This window comes from Phodopus roborovskii, unplaced genomic scaffold, assembly GCF_943737965.1.
Source record: "Phodopus roborovskii unplaced genomic scaffold, PHOROB, whole genome shotgun sequence".
Taxonomy (NCBI): domain Eukaryota; kingdom Metazoa; phylum Chordata; class Mammalia; order Rodentia; family Cricetidae; genus Phodopus; species Phodopus roborovskii.
The window spans coordinates 3,085,646-3,104,615 of NW_026126647.1; positions in this window are offsets into that span (position 1 = coordinate 3,085,646).

The window sequence follows — 18,970 nt, forward strand, 5'->3', positions numbered from 1 at the left end:
CTACATAATGAACTTGGTTCTTAAGAGCTCACTGAGGGCGGGCAGAACAGTCTGGCTGAAACTCTTAAAGGAGTCATGACTCCTAAGCCCTCCCCCACCCCCTTTTTCAAGCATTCTTAGGCCCTGTGAAAATACTAGTGCCACTTTGGTATGCCACTAGGTAGAACTATTTTATTATTTTTTGCTTTTTGGGGGGGCTGTCACCCAGCTCAGAAATGAGTCACTCACAGAGAATTATTCTTAGTTATGAACGTTCAGTCATAGCTTAGGTTGTTTCTTGCCAGCTTTTCTTAACTTGAATTATTCTGTTTATCATTTCCCTCTGGGCCTTTATTTTTCTCTTATTTCTGTAAATATTACTCTTATCCCATGGATTGCTGTGTAGTCGGATGGCTGGGCAGCTGGTCCCTGAATTCCTCCTCTCTTTGTTCTTGAGTTCCTAGTTTCTCCTTCTATTTATATAATCTACCTGCCAGCCCTACCGATCCATGCTCCTACCTCACAATTGGCTGTTCTGCTCCTTATTAGAACCACCAGGTGTTTTAGACAGGCACAGTTCCACAGCTTCAATGAGTTAAACAAATGCAGCATAAACAAAATCACATACCTTAAGATAATATTCACCAACAGACAACAACTTCGTTTTTCAACAATCCTAGCGAGAGGGCAGGCATCTTGTGAAGGACAGTTGGCCTCATCCTGAACGGCACACTTTAACACCATTTTAAAACAATTCTCCTTTGCTCTAGAGGGATCTGCCACATACAGCTGATGATGCAGTCTGATATATCTATCACCTGGAAGATTCCCTGGTCCACTTCGTCGGATGCAACTCTGGTGAATGTGCTGGTCTTTCTGTCTTTCTTTTATAGTGTGTGAGATTAGTAACTCAGGCTTATTACATTGATGAGGGACATCTATCTTTAACCTCCAGTCATTTTAAGGAGTAGGATTGTTGTAGACTGTCTAATGCTCTCAGTTTCATTGTACATATGCAATCCCCTGTGTTGTTACCAGTCTTGCTGGGAGGATGAGGGTCCTTTGGAAGAGATTTGCTAATCCTGATCTCACTAACACTTGCTCTGAGTTTCCAAGGTTTATGATGGTGGTAGAAGCAGGACCTGCATTGGGTTAGAAGGTGGTTTTCTTATGTAATCGATCTCCTGGCACATCTGAAGCCCTTGCATAGATTCTCTGTGCCATTTACATTTTCTGTTGCTACTCTAGGTTTTAGTGAACACAAGCTTGAAAATGACTCAGTTATACTATGTTATTATTTTTCAATTGCATTTTGATAACCTGAGAAAGAATTCTGTAAGGTCAAAATATCCAGCATCATTAGGTAGAAAAGTATACCTTTAATTAAGACAACAGACTTTTTGATGATGTATATTGAAAATTGTAGGTTTTGGTGGAATTTGTCATTATGAGAAAACTGTCTCATGATGTGGCAGAGGAGAATAATGAACTATCTGATTAATGAAATTAAGTATTTTAAGTCAGTCTGCTAATGCCAAGGTCAAGCAGCTAGCCTCAATATGAAGGTTTGCAAGTACTTAAAAGTGTGTATGTTCAGAATTTTGAAACAGCAATTCCACTAAAATTAGAAGCTATTTATTTCTATTATCATTTATTCTATTTTCTTCCTCTTCCACCAATTTTCCTCATCTGCCTGCCTTCCTACTTATCTGTCCATTATCTTTTCTGTTTCTATGTTGGAAGTCATTCAAGAAAAAAAAAAAAAAAAAGGAGACACCTACTGAGATAAAACACTCATTTTATGGCACTATTTAGAAACTTCTGCAGTTTGATACATATTACTTCATTAATTTTTCAATATCCTGTGAAGTGAGGAGGTGGAAACTATTTCTTATTTTATGAATAGATAAAGTTAGGTAATGTGAACTTACAAAAATATTAATAGAATGCTGTTTAGATACAAAATACCTTTTTGGCAAAATGTAGAATATACCTTGCCTAGCTTTATCCTGGAAAATAACATTATGGTTTAACTTACTAAGATTTCTTGAAACATTAGCAAATGTAAATTTTTTTTCATGATGAAATAGGAAATCTTGTCAAATATAGCTTGGATACTTTAATTTGCTCAAAATCATGTTAATTACATTAACAATGTTGGTTAACTTTCTTTTCCCCTTTTTTAAATTTAAATTTGAAACAAGGTTGTTTTACATGTCAATCCTGGTTCCCACCCTCCAATCTCCCTTGTTTCCCCACCAAGCCCCATCCTATCCCGTTTCTGCTCCCCAGGGAGGGTGAGGCCTTCCATGAGGAGTCTTCAAAGTCTGTCATATCATTTGGAGCAGGGCCTAGACTGAGAGAGTATCCCTCTATGTGGAATGGGCTCCCAAAGTCCATTCATATACTAGGAATAAATACTGATCCACTAGCAGAGGCCCCATAGATTTCCCAGGGCTTCTAAGGGACCCTGACAGTGGAACCAGAATGTATCCCTAGGGCAAGAAAGGACTTTGGGAGCACATTCCCCATGGAGGGATACTCCCTTAGCCTAGAGTCAGGAGGGAGGGCCTAGACCCTACTCCAAATGAGTTGACAGATTTTGAGATTTTGTTATCTTTCCTGGAAGGCATCACCTCCCTGTGGAGTGGGGGAGGGGGAAATGAGATGGGGGAATGGTTGGGGGGGCATGGGATGGAGGGGGAACTGGGATCGATATGTAAAATAAAAAATTATACACACACACACACATATATATATATAATATTTGGATAAAAGCTGGTATTATAAATAAAAAATAACCAAAATTTTTAATTGCTGTTGTTATCATAAACAATAATGGTAGATGAAATATTATAATGATTTTCAATTTGGGCTCATGTGATTACGTAAAACACAATGGAAGATATTGAATAATCATTCTAAAGGCAAGGCATTTACTTAAGAAAAAATTGTATTTGTTTAATATATCAAATATCTATATTGTGTCAGGATAAGGTATTTTATCATCACTGTTCTCACCAATAATATATCCAGATTCATGAATATTCTTTTGTGAACTACAACGTTTTCCTAGGTATATGGAGATTATTACCAGGGATTAGGTACTTATGCACAAATGAATGGTGAATGATACTAGCTCTAAAGTATACAATTTTTCCAACAGAATGAACATAGACATTGTGGTTTTTCCTTAACTAACATGTCAAAGAAATATTGAGTATAGTAATAGTTGTCATAACACTTTTCTAGATACCATGATGTGTATTTACTTTGTCTTCCCAATGAAGCCTCCTAGCAACATCGCAAGTCATTTACTATCATTGCAGAGAGCTATTAAATGATTCTCTGTATACACACTCAAACACTGGGGATATTCATATACACATGCCTGAGAAATGACAAAGAAAATCCCTTTTTAAAGTCAATTATATATTTATGCAGTTGCAACATCATGATGTAACAAATATTACAAGATGTTAGAAGAGAGAGATAGAGAAAACATTTCAGAAATGAGCTAGACTGGAAATTTCTGTGTTACTTTCATAAGTGATTGCACTCTTCAGTGTGGAATTTATAGAAATATCTAAACTTGACTGTGTGGAACAGAATCACAGTACTGTGGCCTTCTGTTTGCCACACAAGTTGCCTATAAACTGATGGATTGATTTTAATTTGACCTTGGCAGCTTTTGTTACCCTCTGAGGTATTACTCTTGCTCTGTTCCAGACCTTTTCCTTGAACTCTGCTTTTAGACACTACCCTTCTTCTAAAGATTTGTCTCGGGGGCCTGAAGCAGGCTGTCAGTCATAACTTTGCAGGCCATGACCGATTGGTGTGTCAAATCAAAGCCTTTAGTCATTTTTAACAGTTCAGTCTTTTAAGAAAAGATATATTCTTTGTCTAAAAGAATAGTCTATGGCTTGTGAACTATGACTTTTGTTGTTCGTAATTTAATAATGTTATTATAAGGATGTGTATTTATCTAAAAAAAATCTGTGGAGTGCACATGATTCATCATTATTCTTCATTTATGTCAGCATTTTATATTCAGATGATATAAAAAATTATTGAAACATTGACCATATTTAAAATAATTTCTAATCCATAAACTAAAAGATACATTATTAATTACACAGTCTAAATGTGTTCAATTTTATAAATTCTTCTATATTTTTTCTATTATACACACTATATATATATATATATATATATGGACATATATGTTATAAAATTTGCCTACTAAGTTTGATTATACATTATATAATCTCTGGTTGTTTCTTTCGATATTTTTTTCTGATGCTTCCCTTTTTCTCTTAATTCTTTTATAATTTTAATAAATATTTTTTCTATATTATTAGACATTTATAAATATTGTTATATATAATATGAATATGTAAATGGTTTATTATTGGCTGTAATGTCTAAGTTTATCATTATTTTTAAATTTTGTATTTAAATTAAAAACAATCTTATTTTACATATCAATCCAGTTTCCTTTCCCTCCTGTACTCCCATTCTCCCGACCAACCCCCCATCCCACTCCCTGTTAACTCTCTAGAAAGGATGAGGCCTCCTATGGATATCATCAAAGTTTGTCACATCATTTGGGTCAGGATCTAGACCCTCCCCAGTGAATCTAGGCTGAGAGTTTGCCCATGGAAATGGGCTCCCAAAGCCCATCCATGCAATGGTTCAGTCCTATGCTGGTTCTTCAGCTGTCATACTGGGGTCCATGATCTCCTACTTGCTCAGGTCAGCTGTTTCTGTGGGTTTCCCCAGCATGGTCTTGACTCCTTTGCTCATCATTGCTCCCTTTCTACAACTGGATTCAAGGAGTTCAGATCAGTGTTTAGCTGTGAACCTCTGCTTCTGCTTTCATCAACTACTAGATGAAGGCTCTAGGATGGCATTTAATGTAGTCATCATTTCATTATCATGGATGGACATTTAAGGTAGCCTCTCCACTATTGCTTAGATTGTTAGTTGGGGTCATCCTTATGGATCCCTGGAAATTTCCCTAGTGTCAGATTTACCCTTAAGCACATAATGGCTCGTTCTATTATGGTCTATCTTTCCTTGCTCTCCTCCTTTGTTCTTCCCCCAACTCAGCCTTCCTGATCAATCACGTTCTCCCCTCCTCCTTCCCCCATGCTCACAATTTACTCAGGAGATCTTGTCCTTTTCCCATCTTGAAGGGTGTGTGTGTGTGTTATGTATCTCTCTTTTAGTTTCCTCCTGACTTCTTAGATTCTCTGGGGTTGGGATTGTAGGCTGGAGATCCTTTGCTCTATGTCTAACACCATCCATTTATGAGTGAGTATATACCGTGTCTTTCTTTCTGTGTCTGGGTTACCTCACTAGGGTTGTTTTCATATAGTTCCATCCATTCGTTTGACAATATTATCATTTAATGCTCTTCTGTATTAGTTTGCTTCTTCTACTGTGATAAGCACCATGAGCAAAATAACTAGAGGAGGGAGGTTTTCATTTGGCCTGCAGGTTCACATCAAAGCCCATCATTGCTGGAAAGCAAGGCAGGAACTTAAAGCAGGAATGTGGATATCAATACTTAAGTCCAGCCATGGAGCAAGGATCTGCTTATTACTTACTCCTCACTGTTCATTGCTTACTCCACTTGTCTTTTGTTTGTTTATTTGGAACTAACTCATAGCAGAAATATGGATATTCATTCAGGGCTCCAATACCATTCTCTGAATCTCAGGAGGTGCCTTCATTTATGTTCTTTTCTTATACATTTTGTACTGAAAAGTTTGTTTCCATACAATATATTCAGATGATCATTTTACCTCCCCTGGCTCTTCCAAGAAAGTTTTAACCCTTTATTCCTCTCAATACCATGTTCCCCATACCTCACTGTCATGAGAGATCAAACAGGAAAACAAATAAATGAATAACAAAAGTAAGAAAGAAAACTAGCAAAGAAACACACCCAATACAATCAGTACTACCAGCTCAGAGTTCACCAATAAAACAGTAGGTGGTAACCTAACAGCAATCAGTAATAAAAACAAACACTCTACTGACCTCCCTATAGCCCTGTCTGACTGAAAATTTTTTTCTCAAATGAATTCAGCTTTGGTCAACTTAAAAAAGATGGATAGATGATAGATAGATAGATAGACAAATACAAAGCTCAATTACTGAAACGATAAAGGTGATTTTAATTAATATTAGACAAAGAAAAGATACAATTATTTTGAAATCATTTGGTGATAAAAATAATTTAAATTTTAATTTGTATTAAAATAATTCATGTATGTTATCTCTAGCTTAGTTTTCTAGTTCATTTTCAATAGAACAAAAAATAGCTTCTTCAACTCATACTTTTACTCAAATTTAAACAGAAACAAATTCTAGGAAAGATAGTCATTGGGAAGCATAGGTATTTAATAAATGCAAAATAGTATTATGAATTGGAAAATATGGTTTTCTAAAATGAGAAATAAAAAGTGAACATTCACAGTATACTATCAATTGAAAAACATGCACAAAACTATTTTTACAGTCTTATTTCACAGAATTTCTTTTACATGTTGCTTTTAACTGTTAGCATTTCATTTAAAGGCATTACTGAAAATCAAGTCGATAGATTTCACAACAAAATAGATATTTTTTCTTCTTGTTATATGTGTATTTATAAACAGCTAGGAAATATGAATAATGGACTTGAGTAAGTAGCATTCCCCAACACAACACACACTGAACAGCAAGTTTGCATTGAACAAAGAATGGTGAAGAAAGTGGTTGGGAAACCTTGGAATTTGAGAAGTAGATTTTACGTCATAAAGAACCTGACAGCAAATGCTGAAGCTGTGAAAATTTGAATAAATTTGTTTTTGTGCTACACTTACCCAAAGTTTTATAGTTGTCTCCTGTATTATAATAATAGTAAATTCTGCCTAAGATGTTACATATGCTTTAAATTTGTTGCCATTAATAATAAAAACAATCTTCCCCTCACTCTGCCCCCAATTTACCTAATGTTCTTCTAAGTAAATATTCATAATGAAAGCATAATCTTAACCTTAATTAGCATAAAGGATCCTGGATCTCAATCTCAGTGTGTATGTTTTTCTAACATTTTTAATGTGGAACCTCTGGCATTTCTCTTCCCCATTCTCTCCACATGTCTGCCCTTTCACATCTAATAGTCTCCTAGTATACTTGCAACTCCAATGTCATGTGTACTCAAATGCTCTACCACCAAATCCCCTTAATGTCCCTTTCCCACCTCTTCAGTCACAGTCCTAATCTCATGACCCTTATATACACTCATTCACCCATGACTACATAAGAAACGATTTGAAAGTCTAGTTTTCAAATGAGAAAGAGCATGGAGTATCAGTCATTTAACTTATTATAATAACTCCACAGCCATCCTTTTTCCTATAAATTTACAGACTTAACTTTCTTTATAAATAAATTAAAATTTGTTATGTGTAGCATGATACTTTCCTTATCCATTTATCTGCTGATGGACATCTAAGCTGAGTCAATTTGTTTGCTACTGGGACCAGCAATGAACAAGAATATGTAAGTGTGTCTTTGGTTGTGTTTAGAGTTCCTTGAGTATATGCCCACATGTAGTTTTATTTTCTGTGGGTTTTTTTTTTTGACTAATTCCATAACACTGTTTATGGTGGCTGTACCACTATACAAGCCCACTGTCTTAATGAGGGTTTCTATTCCTATTAAGAGACACCATGACCACAGCAGCCCTTATGAAGGAGAACATACAATTCAGATGGCTTACATTAACAGATGTTTAGTCAGTTACCATCATAGTGTTACATGATGGCATGCAGGCAGACATGTGCTGCAGGGAAAGCTATGTGTCAAACATCTAGACTTGCAGGCAACAAGAAGTGGTCTAACTCACTTAATGTGGCTTGCACATATATGAGTCCTACATAATGACACACTTCCTCCGCCGAGATCAGACCTACCCCAACTGGACCACACCTCCAAATAAAGCCATTCCCATTTGGTGGCCTTTTCCCTTCAAATCACAACACCCACCAAGAGTGGATAAAAGATCCTCTGTCCTTCACACACCAGTCAGAAATTTTGTAAATATGTTTATCTTAGTGGATCTTAGTGGTTAATAAATAAAACCCTGTTGGCCAATAGGAAAGCAAGATAGCCAGAAATAGAAGACAAGGAGGATTCTGCAGTAAGATAAGACCACGTGGAAACACGTAGATTGATAGAAATTGGTTAATATTTAAGACAGGGCTAGCCAATAAGAAACACTAGTAACAGGGCAAAGCTTTATATCTATTACATCGTCTCTATGTGTTACATGGCGCTGACTTGGCTATGAGACCAAGCTGGAGGGAAAGTGGTTATAACAATGTTTCAGCTAGCATCCTGGCCAGTGAGAAACATAATCTTACTTCTCTAACCTCAGGTCAGATGTCATAAGTGCATATACTGCACCTGACTATTCACACATGTGTTTTCCTTATGAACTCAGGTCCAGATGCTTCCATACAAAGCTTTTTACCAGCTGAACATTTTCCCTAGCACATTAGGGAATCTTTCGAGGCTATTTTATCTTTTCCTCTCTCACTCTAAAAATATCTCTTCATTTCACTGTACAACAGGTTTAACTGTGTGCATTTCATATATTTTATGTGTGTGTATTTATGAAATATCATAAGCATATTTTTCTACAGTGAATAAAAGATGGAATAGAAGTAACTAAGTAATTTTGTGCAAACATTCCACCCTTACTTGTAATTATATAAAACTTTTGAACTAGAATCACTTAAATGCAAGTAAGAAAATACAAGGCAATTAGCATTATTTGCATACTGGTGAATGAGCAAAAAAAAAATGTGTAAACAGTGAAATTAAGTTTCCTATAATGTTCAAGTATTACCTCTCTTTTATTATGGGATTTAAAAATAGATACAGGACTAGAGACATAGCTCAGTTGGTACAGTGTTTGCTTCCCAAGAATGAAGAGCCGTATTCAATCCATGCAGCACACCTCAAAAATGCTGATAATATTGGCCCATTATTGTACTTTGGGTATTGAGGAAGCAGAAACAGGAAGACACTTTCTTTCTATGGCTAGCTAGTGTTTCATATTGTTGAGATATAGGGCAATGTGAGTTCACATCTCACTGGAGGTAGATGGAGTTCTGCACAGTGACACACAGGTATCACACACACACACACACACACACACATACAGAGAGAGAGAGAGACAGAAAGACAGATAGTCAGAGACAGAGACAGAGAAACTGAGAGAAAGGGCAAACTTTCCATTACAGGAAATTAGTTTTAACTTTTCTTTTGTATATGTCTATGAAGGCCAGAAGACTTCATTGATCCAAAAGATGGGCTTACAGGTACTTTTATGGTCATCAGTGCTATTAACCACTGAATCTTATCTCCAGTTCAAATACACTTAATTATCAAGTTTTTTATACAATTCAAAAAAAATGGAGAAGTGCTTTGGTATAATCTAAAACATAGTATAAAAATTTTATCAATAACAATTAGACCTGTGTTATTGGTATGAAATTATAAGTGATCACATATGACATGAACAGGATAATATGAGTGGACACATGCCATGGGCTTTTATGAATGCAAGATTACATTATTGATGTGAAGATAAGCCTTGTAAACATAAGAAAGCTATATTAATAACTCTTTCTTTTAAAGAGGTCTGTTATGAGTAAGGTTTTTCCCTGCTGCCGGTCTGAACCCACCAAATACACACAGAGACTCTGTATTAGATATAATGCTGTTGCCCAGTTACTAGTTTCTTATCCGCTATCTCTGTTTTAATTATTAACCCATTTCTATTAATTTAAGTATTTCCACGTGGTCTCATCTTACCGGAGAGTGGGCTCGGACCTCTGTTCTCCAGTCTCTCCATGCTGACCCCTCCTTACTACTTCCTCTTTCCTCCTTGTCTCCTAGTCCCTTCCATCTTCCTTTCCTATTAGCCAACAGTGCTTTATTCATTAACCAGTATGAGAAACATATTTACAGAATGACATCTCCCATCATCTCCTCTTTTCTGTCTGAATAAAAAGAAGGGTTTTAACCTTAACATAGCAAAATACATAACACAACAGTTATCAAGTAAGAATCACAGTTAACAATATTTAGTCCATTAACATTTAGTAAGATTTAAGAAAATATTTCATCATCTATTCTATCTTTGTGAGTCTAAAGTCCTATATGTAACTTATCTTTAATCCTAACTAAGGAAAACTATAATCTTAACTATCTGTGTTCAACTCTTACAAAGACCACAGAAGGATAATATATAAATGCTAGAAATGACATAGACAACTCACTGCCTGGGCAGTCACCTGAAGTTCTGTAATGTTCCATCTTCAGCCCATAGGCCATAGTGTGTCTGGCAGACTCTTCAGCAAAGCAGGAAACTTTAAACTGTCTTCTTGTATTGGCAGTTTATCAGTCACTCTGTGTCCTGCAGACTGTCTAGCATACTCTTCCATGATGCAGGAACTCTGTAGCATTGTCCATCTTGAATCAGCAGTCACTGCATGTCCAGTTTATACATCATGAAGTAAAATAGTCCAGACAAGAGCAGTATCTTGCTCAAATGGCTAGTTTTGCCATATTGAAAGCAAACTCCATAATGTGTTTCTTTGATGTCCATCTTCCTTTCTGACATGGGTGGTGTTGCCAGAAGCATTTATGTCTTTCTGTCAAGAAAAACCCTAAACCATTTTAAATGCCATATTCTGTGGGTCTTTGAAAGGTTTGAAGAATGCCTATTTATCTCAAATACATGTCTATAAGATCTGACTATCTAAGGTACTCTCTATAATCTGTATTGAATTACACATTACATTTCTAAATGAGCTATATAAACACAATAGCTAAGCAAAAGGAGAATTATACATATCACAAAATTGACCTTAACTTGTATCAATAAATGAAAATCCGTTCCAACAGAGGTCTTTATGGTTTCTGGAAAAGAAAAGTCTCACAGATCCAGAACTAGGAGATGCACAAGAATATTTGATTGTGAGCCCATGGCTTGTAATTGTGTTTGCTCAATTTGTATTAGTAAACTAAAGACTGTGAACTCTGAATACATTTTGAAAATACTGGCAAAGGGACACTAATAGTCGGGCTAGCAGTATGAAAGACTGAAATTGAGGATTATATCAAGGCCACAAGAACCTGAACATTATTTCATTTCTCAAAAAATGTTGTCATGATGTTGAAAATTATTTATACTGACAATTGGGGATTTGCTATAACATGGGATAGGGATATTCTATTCTATTTTATTTAATTTTTGTTTTTTTTTCTTATTTTACATATCCCATTCCCCTCTCCCTCCATCACTCTATTTCTCTCTTTCCCTCCCTCCCATGCACCCCAGCCAAACTGGAATCTATTTTCAATGGTGATTAATATCAAAAAGATACTTTAATATTTATTACTGATAAACTAATTCAAGAACATGACAATATTCACCATTTCAGCAATTGTGGGAAAATTTTCAGCCGCAGTTGTCCTGATTTTAGAAATTATAAATAATCTTGAAAAAATATTATTCTATTTTATAAATAGTAATTCACACTAAAAACCCTTCTTTCACTAAGATTATTTAACAAACAAACCCTAAGAACATAAAAATTACAAAAATTATTTCCAATTTGTTTTATATATTTTATTTTACCTTTGCTTCTTTTGTGTTTGCTTTTCTTTAAATTTTAAAATTTTTAATTATATTTCTTCACTCTGCTTCCTCCTTCCAAATCTGCCTATGTACCTCTCCTCACTCAATTCAAATTCAGGGATTCATTTTTTTTTTCAATTTCATTATATCCACAGGTCTATATGTCTATGAATATACAATACATTCCCAAATATAACCTGCTCCATCCATTTAATATTACATGTATATCTCTTTATAGAATTGAACACTTGGCTGTAGACAACTAATGAGTGATCTCTTTCCAAATGCAGACTACCTCTTCTGTTCCAAGCATTCCTCAGATGCCTGTAGTTCTTTGTGTTTGCTTGGGACGTTCCTTTGCTTTTCTCTGTCCACTTTGGTATACCATTGGTGTCATCCTTGATTCACTCATGTTTAGGTAGTCACGTTGGTGAGAATGTAAGGGTGTATTTTCTGTCATTACTAGGAATTAAAATATCGTATAAAATCCCCGATCCTCTAGATCTTAAAGACTTACTGTCTCTTCCATAACGTCATCTTAGCCTTGAGTAAGGAAGTGTTTTGTAGATAGAGCCATTAAGACTGGGCTCTATAGCTCTGGGTTATTAGAAATGTGGTAATTAAACCCTGTGATGAATTGACTTGAATTCTACCACCAAGGGACAAGGTTTCAAAGTACCATGGAAGCTTCCAAATGAAGAATGAAACAAACAATCTTACACAGCTGTAATGCATGTGGACCACTCTGTCAATGGCAATAACCAACAGTACTCTAATCAGATATATGATCCCCTCAATAAGAGAGAAACCTTGCCTGGTACTGACTAGCTATCTATGGAATGCTAATGAAGTCACAGATATTGGAGGAGAATCCAGAACAACCACTTTGATAAATCAGCATAGTCCCTACCAATCCATAAGCACTATATATTTTCCCACAGATAATTGTGGGCTTTATGCCTCATCAACAAAATTTCTATTTGCAGGAGATATCCGTTTTTCTCAAAGCAAACCTAACACGGAAGAAGGAATAGATGAGAAACTTTCATTTCAATTAAAGCACTCTACCCATATCAAGGACACAGTGGACAGGCTACTGAACTAGTGCACATGCAGTTAGGTGGATGATTACATATCCATGCATTTATCTCATGCATATCATTGACCAAAAATGTACTACTTGCATGTCTATTTTGTAAAAATCTGTGATTTATGGCTTATTTCAATGAGGAAAGAAAAGAAAACTTAACAGTTGTCCTGAAGCTGCATTTCATATGTAGCTATAGAGAATAGAAGACAGATGAATGTACCAAAGTGGTAAAGATGTAGACAGCAACTGATACTCAAACTGAGGGTTGAAATCAATAAAATAGAAACAAAGAAAACACTACAAATAATCAAAGCAACAAAGAGCTGGTTCTTTATTAAATTCAACAACATGGATAAACTCTTATACAAAATAAATATAGGGAGAGGACATCCAAATTAGCAAAATATGATTTTCTTTTTCTTTAAGTATTAACATCTTCCTTATTGCTCCTTTGTGTATATTAGATGAGGACTGTATTGGCAAATATATGGGGGTCACAGGGCAACTTTTGTAAAAATTTCTCTTCTTCAGTAAGTGCCAGTAGGTCAGTCTCATGTCATGAAACTTGGCAGCAGGAACTTTTACCCATCGAGCCAAGTGAAGACATGTCTGATAGAAATTGCAAGTCTTTGAATAAAAAAACTGAAGAAGATATCAGAAGATGGAAAGATCTCCTGTGTTCATACAATAGTAAGATTAACATAGTAATAATGATCATCTTATCTAAAGCAATGTACAGAATATATGCAATACCCATAAAATTCTGACATGATTCTTTATAGATTTTGAAAGAAAAATTCTCAACTTCATATAGAAAAAAAAACTGACATAAAAAAGGATTGCTAAAACACTCCTGAATAATGAAGGAAATGCTGGTGATAGCACCATCCCTGAGTTGAAGTTGTACATCAGAGTAACTGTAATAAAACCCAAATATTATTGCCATGAAAAAAGAAGAGTTTATCAGTACAGTCAAATGCACACACAGAAAAAAAATTCACACACCTATTGACACTTCATTTTTGACTAACAAGCCAGAAATTCACACTGGAAAAAGCAATCATCAAATGAAGCTTGTTCAACTGCATATCTACATGTAGAAGATTGCAAATAGCCCCATTTTTATCACCCTGCACAAAACTGAAATCCAAGTGCACTAAAGTCCTCAACATAAAACCTAGATACGCTGATCCTGCTACAAGAGAAAATGGGGAGTAGAACAGAAAGCAATGACTCAGTAGACAGTTTCTTACTAAAACAACGATAGCATTGGCAATAGCGTCAACAGTTAATGGATGGATGTTAGACCACTAGTAGATTGTGTACATACATTTTATTTATTTATTTTTCTTATTTTACATATGGATCCCAGTTCCTTCTCCCTCCCTCTCTCCCACCATTCCCCTTCATCCTTCCCCCCAACTCCATATGTAGGGTGATACCTTCCAGGAGGGGTCATCTAAATCTGCCAAATTATTTGGAGTAGGGACTAGGCCTTCCCTCCTGCCTCTAGGTTAAGGGAGCATGCCTCCATGGAGAATGTGCTCCCAAAGTCCTTTTGTGCACCAGGGATACATCCTGGTTGCACTGTCTGAGGTCCCTTAGACTGCTCAGTCCTTCTAACTGAGACCCATATTCAGGGGGATCTGAGCCAGTCCCATGCTGGATTCCCAGCTATCAGTCTGGGGGCCGTTAGGTCCTCCTTGTTCAGGTCAGCTGTCTCTATGTGTTTCTGTAGCCTGGTCTTGTCCTCTCTCTCTCTGCATCTGGATTCCAGTTTGGCTCAGTGTTTAGCTGTGGGTGTCTGCTTCTGTTTCCATCAGCTAATAGATGAGGGCTCATGCTCCTCTTTTTGTGACTGGATTACCTCACTGAGGATGGTTTCCTCAAATTCCATACATTTGCCTGCGAATTTCAAGATTCCATTGTTTATTTGTTTGTTTTCTGCAGAGTAGTGTTCCATCTTCTTTATCCATCCTTCAGTTGAGGGGCATCTAGGTTTTTTCCAGAAACTAGTCACCAAAACACCAATAACCCATTAAAAAATGGAATACAGAACTGAAGAGAGAATTTTCATTAGAGGAAATCAAAAAGGCTGAATGACACGAAAAAACTCCACATCCTTAGCTATCAGGGAAATGCAAATCAAAACAACTTTGAGATACCATCTTACTCCTGCGAGAATGGCTAAAATTAGAAACACCAATGACAATTTATGCTGGAGAGGATGTGGATAAAGAGGAACACTCCTCCACTGCTGGTGGGAGTGCAAACTTTTACAGCCATTTTGGAGATCAGAGTGGTGGTTCCTCAGGAAAATGGGGATCAGTCTAGCACAGGCCCCGACAATCCCACTCCTAGGCATATACCCAAATGATCCACATCCATGCAACAAAGACATCTGTTCCACTATATTAGTAGCAAAATTATTTGTAATAGCAAGAACCTGGAAGCAACATAGATTGTGCTCATACTTAAGATTAATGTTTGTCCATTTATTCCTCTCTCAAACAATACATCCAAATAGCAGTTTTCTCTCCCACCACTTTCTCAATTACACCCCACCCCTACTCTGTGCCCCAGATCCATTCTTCCTCCATTTCCCTTCAGAAAGAGAACACAGCATAATCAATTACAATGAGACTTGACACAAACCCTCATAACAAGGCTGGACAAGGCAAACTAGGAGGAAAATTGTTGCAAAAATAGCCAAAAGGTTCAGAGACAGCCTCCACTCTCATTCTTAGGATTTTTTTCCCCCAAGAAGAAAGTATAAAGTAGACAGAGTGCTTGATATCTTTGATGTAGTATTGGGTAAAAGATCTCAAAATAAACATTTGATGGCTTCATTATGTTGCTGTTTGTATCTATCCCAAAATATTTACAGTTTTATTCATTCTAATATCTATTTCCTAGTTGTTCATCTGCAGGGAAGTAGTTAGAGCATATAACTTTTCACCACTTCATTGATATGGTCAGGTCATCTGGGCAATAGCCAACTTGAGTCCTTGGAGATGATTGAGAATATCTAGCTGTAGATTGTTGGATACCCTATTCCATCCCTGGCTCAGCCATGCTCTCTTTCTGGCTTCCCATATTGAGAACATACTCATGGAACCGTGAAATAAATTGTTTTGCAATGCTTACAATCTGAAACCATGAACCAAAATCAGTCTTTTCTCAGGCTAAATTGTAATTTTGATCAAATTGATACAGTGGTGAGTAGGATGTTTTGTGTCTTAATTACAAAGCTTCTCTCATATCATAGCTTACTGGCAAACAATTGAATAGAAAGTGAAAATGTATATCAATCATGAGGAGAAAAATGTCATTTCCCTATCCCCAGTCTATATGTGAGTTAGTTGGAGTTTTGTGCAAAGTTCCATGAGTTGATGCAGTACAACCCAACAATAGTGAGCATTTCGCTTCCAATTTTGTTATTATCCCCCAAACTATGAGTACTTCATGCAATGGAAACATGAAGGCAGACAATACTCTTAAATTTGACTTATTCTGAAAGGCATTTTACTTATCCCTTAAATCCTTGAATACAAAGGGGAACTGAATAATAGTTTGGAAACCTGAGGGTTCCTGACAGTTCCAGGCTTGATGGTGATCAGGCTGGTTCACAGCAGACATTTCTTCCTCAGGTGCATTTCCCTGAATGAAACAATGTATGATAATGCGGTTTCTCTGACCTTAACCTGCTTCTTGCCAGGGGCTTAAATTAGTCAGGATTTTTGTTCAAACAGTGAAAATCTCCAAAGTATAAAGCTGAATAGGAATAGCCTGTAAGAAATATTGGTGACTTAAAGAAAGTTGGTTAAAGAGAAATGTGCTGTGTGTTCAACTTCACTCTTTAAATGAAAGTATCATGCATTTGGGGATATCGTTTGTTCTAATGTGGATAAAGAAACCAGTTTCATGCAGGAATGTTAATGAATTAGTTCTTATTCCAGTATGTCCTCTGCTCAGTGTGGCATTTTTCATGCAGACTCTGGCTAGCCAGCTCTTCTCTGTGTTTTGAAATCATTTGTACTTGCTAGAATTATAAGATGGCCTACAATTCTTTCTGATCAATCATGACAATTTACAAAAGTGACAATCTGTTTGGTGAGATAAGTATTCCTGTTGTTCACTTTAAAAATTATCCCTATGTTAATGCCTTGATTGCTTAGTTTTTCCTCTTTCTCTAACATACAATATCTTGTTAACATGAACAACATTCATACATATTTTTCTCACGAAAAAAAAAAATGTCCATAAAACCTAACAAAGACTACATGTTAGTTATACAAAGACACATATCTCAGTGGCATACATATTATTATAGCATATAATTTTGGACTTCAACACATAGGGCATTATTTTTAATTTAAAACTGGAGCAATTTTCAAATTAGACCTCAAAGATACACATGGCTCAAATTCACAGAAACAGTACTCACAAGTTTAAAATAAATGTGACATTTCAATGTTGATTTTTTTTTTACTACAGTTTATCATTTGAAGTGTGTGTACTTAGTATGATGTTGTGATTGCCCTCCTAATGAGAAGGGCATTTAAATCCCTTGCACATGTATAGATCCTTAAGCAGGATTTCACCTTTTGAACTGCATTGTATTAATGTCTTTGTACGTGGGTGGAAATCACTCAGTGCATCTTATTTTTGTCACCACAGGTTACTTTGCGATGTAGAAAATTGATGACTTATAAACATAGCTGCTATTGTTGAAATCCTGAAGACATTAGTCACCTACCACCTCCTTCTCACAAATATTGCTACTATTTATGGTCATATACTTTGGATTAGCACTAGAGTACTTGACTTCTTATGTATTATAGACATTTTATGACACAGCCTAATAGAAGCTGATAATGTGGTTAATATAAAGTCAAACTTAAACTGAAATTCTTATACATGAATTCTGCCTAATACTGATTATAAATGTTGGCATCAGTACTTCCCAATTTAATAACATTACTTTCCCTTTGCCATTGGAAGAACCACATATAATATGTAACAAGAGAGAAATAAGCCTTAATAAAATTAATTGGCACCATATTTTTCATTCATTTTAATTTTTTATTGGAGTGTTTTTGATTATTTCTTGTAGTCCAGTTAAAATATAACCAACACTTAATGTCAAGGAGCAAATACAAATGGAGACATTATTTTTTAATCAATATTCATATTCTAATATTTTCCACCTGATCCCTAACAAAACTCATATATTCAAATGTGTAAATGATAAAGTCTTATGCATAGTGTCCATAAAGCAACTTTTATCTTCAGGTGATCTTATCAAACCATGAATTACATTCCTTAACTATTGTAGTTACTCAAAAAAAGTTGCAGTATTTGTCTATTGTGTATAATACATTGTTGTAGAATGGTTATGGGTTCAGGAAAGTCCATAGAAGAAGACACAGGACACCTTAAACATGATTTTATCCTTTCCAGATACAGGTCACTCACCCTCTTGTGAACTGAGACTGAGAACTGAGATGACTTTACTTACCAAGGGCTGTTTTTATTGTTCTCCAAGTCACACCTTTTCAAATTGGCTTCCATATCCCCCAAACATCTTAACTCCAAAGGGAGAATGCAGAATACAAATTCTCAATTAAGCAATATCACAGTGTGCTGGAATTTTACCAGCCAAGTTTTTATTGTTATTATTTCTTACTTTACATATCAATCCCAGGTCCCTCTCGCTCCCATCCTCCCATGACCCTGACCACCCCTCCCATCACATTCCAACCAAGTTTTGTGTAGGCTTTGTACCCTTGGGAAACTCTTAGACAGGATTCACTTAGGTTAAATTGTAGGTGCTGTAGACAAAGGGCAGACTAAGGTTCCTTGAGGACAACCTGAGCCAGCTGCAGCTGTGTATAAGTTAGTGATCCCTACAGTATATAACACTGCTTTGTTATATATTAAAATAAACACACCTCCAATGACCTTGATCACTGTAGGGCATTTACCTGTGGTAAGTTGGCCATTTTCATTATCCTGAACAGCTGATTTCTAAATTAATTTGCTTGAGTTTTGCTTGGAATGACCACCTCAGTCTTTTACAGTCTGTGATGTACCTATCCCACTCTGTCATAACTATCTGGTGACACTGTTGTAACAAAGGTAAACGTCCTTTCTATTTAGCATATGATGCTTGGGACAATTCTTTGGTA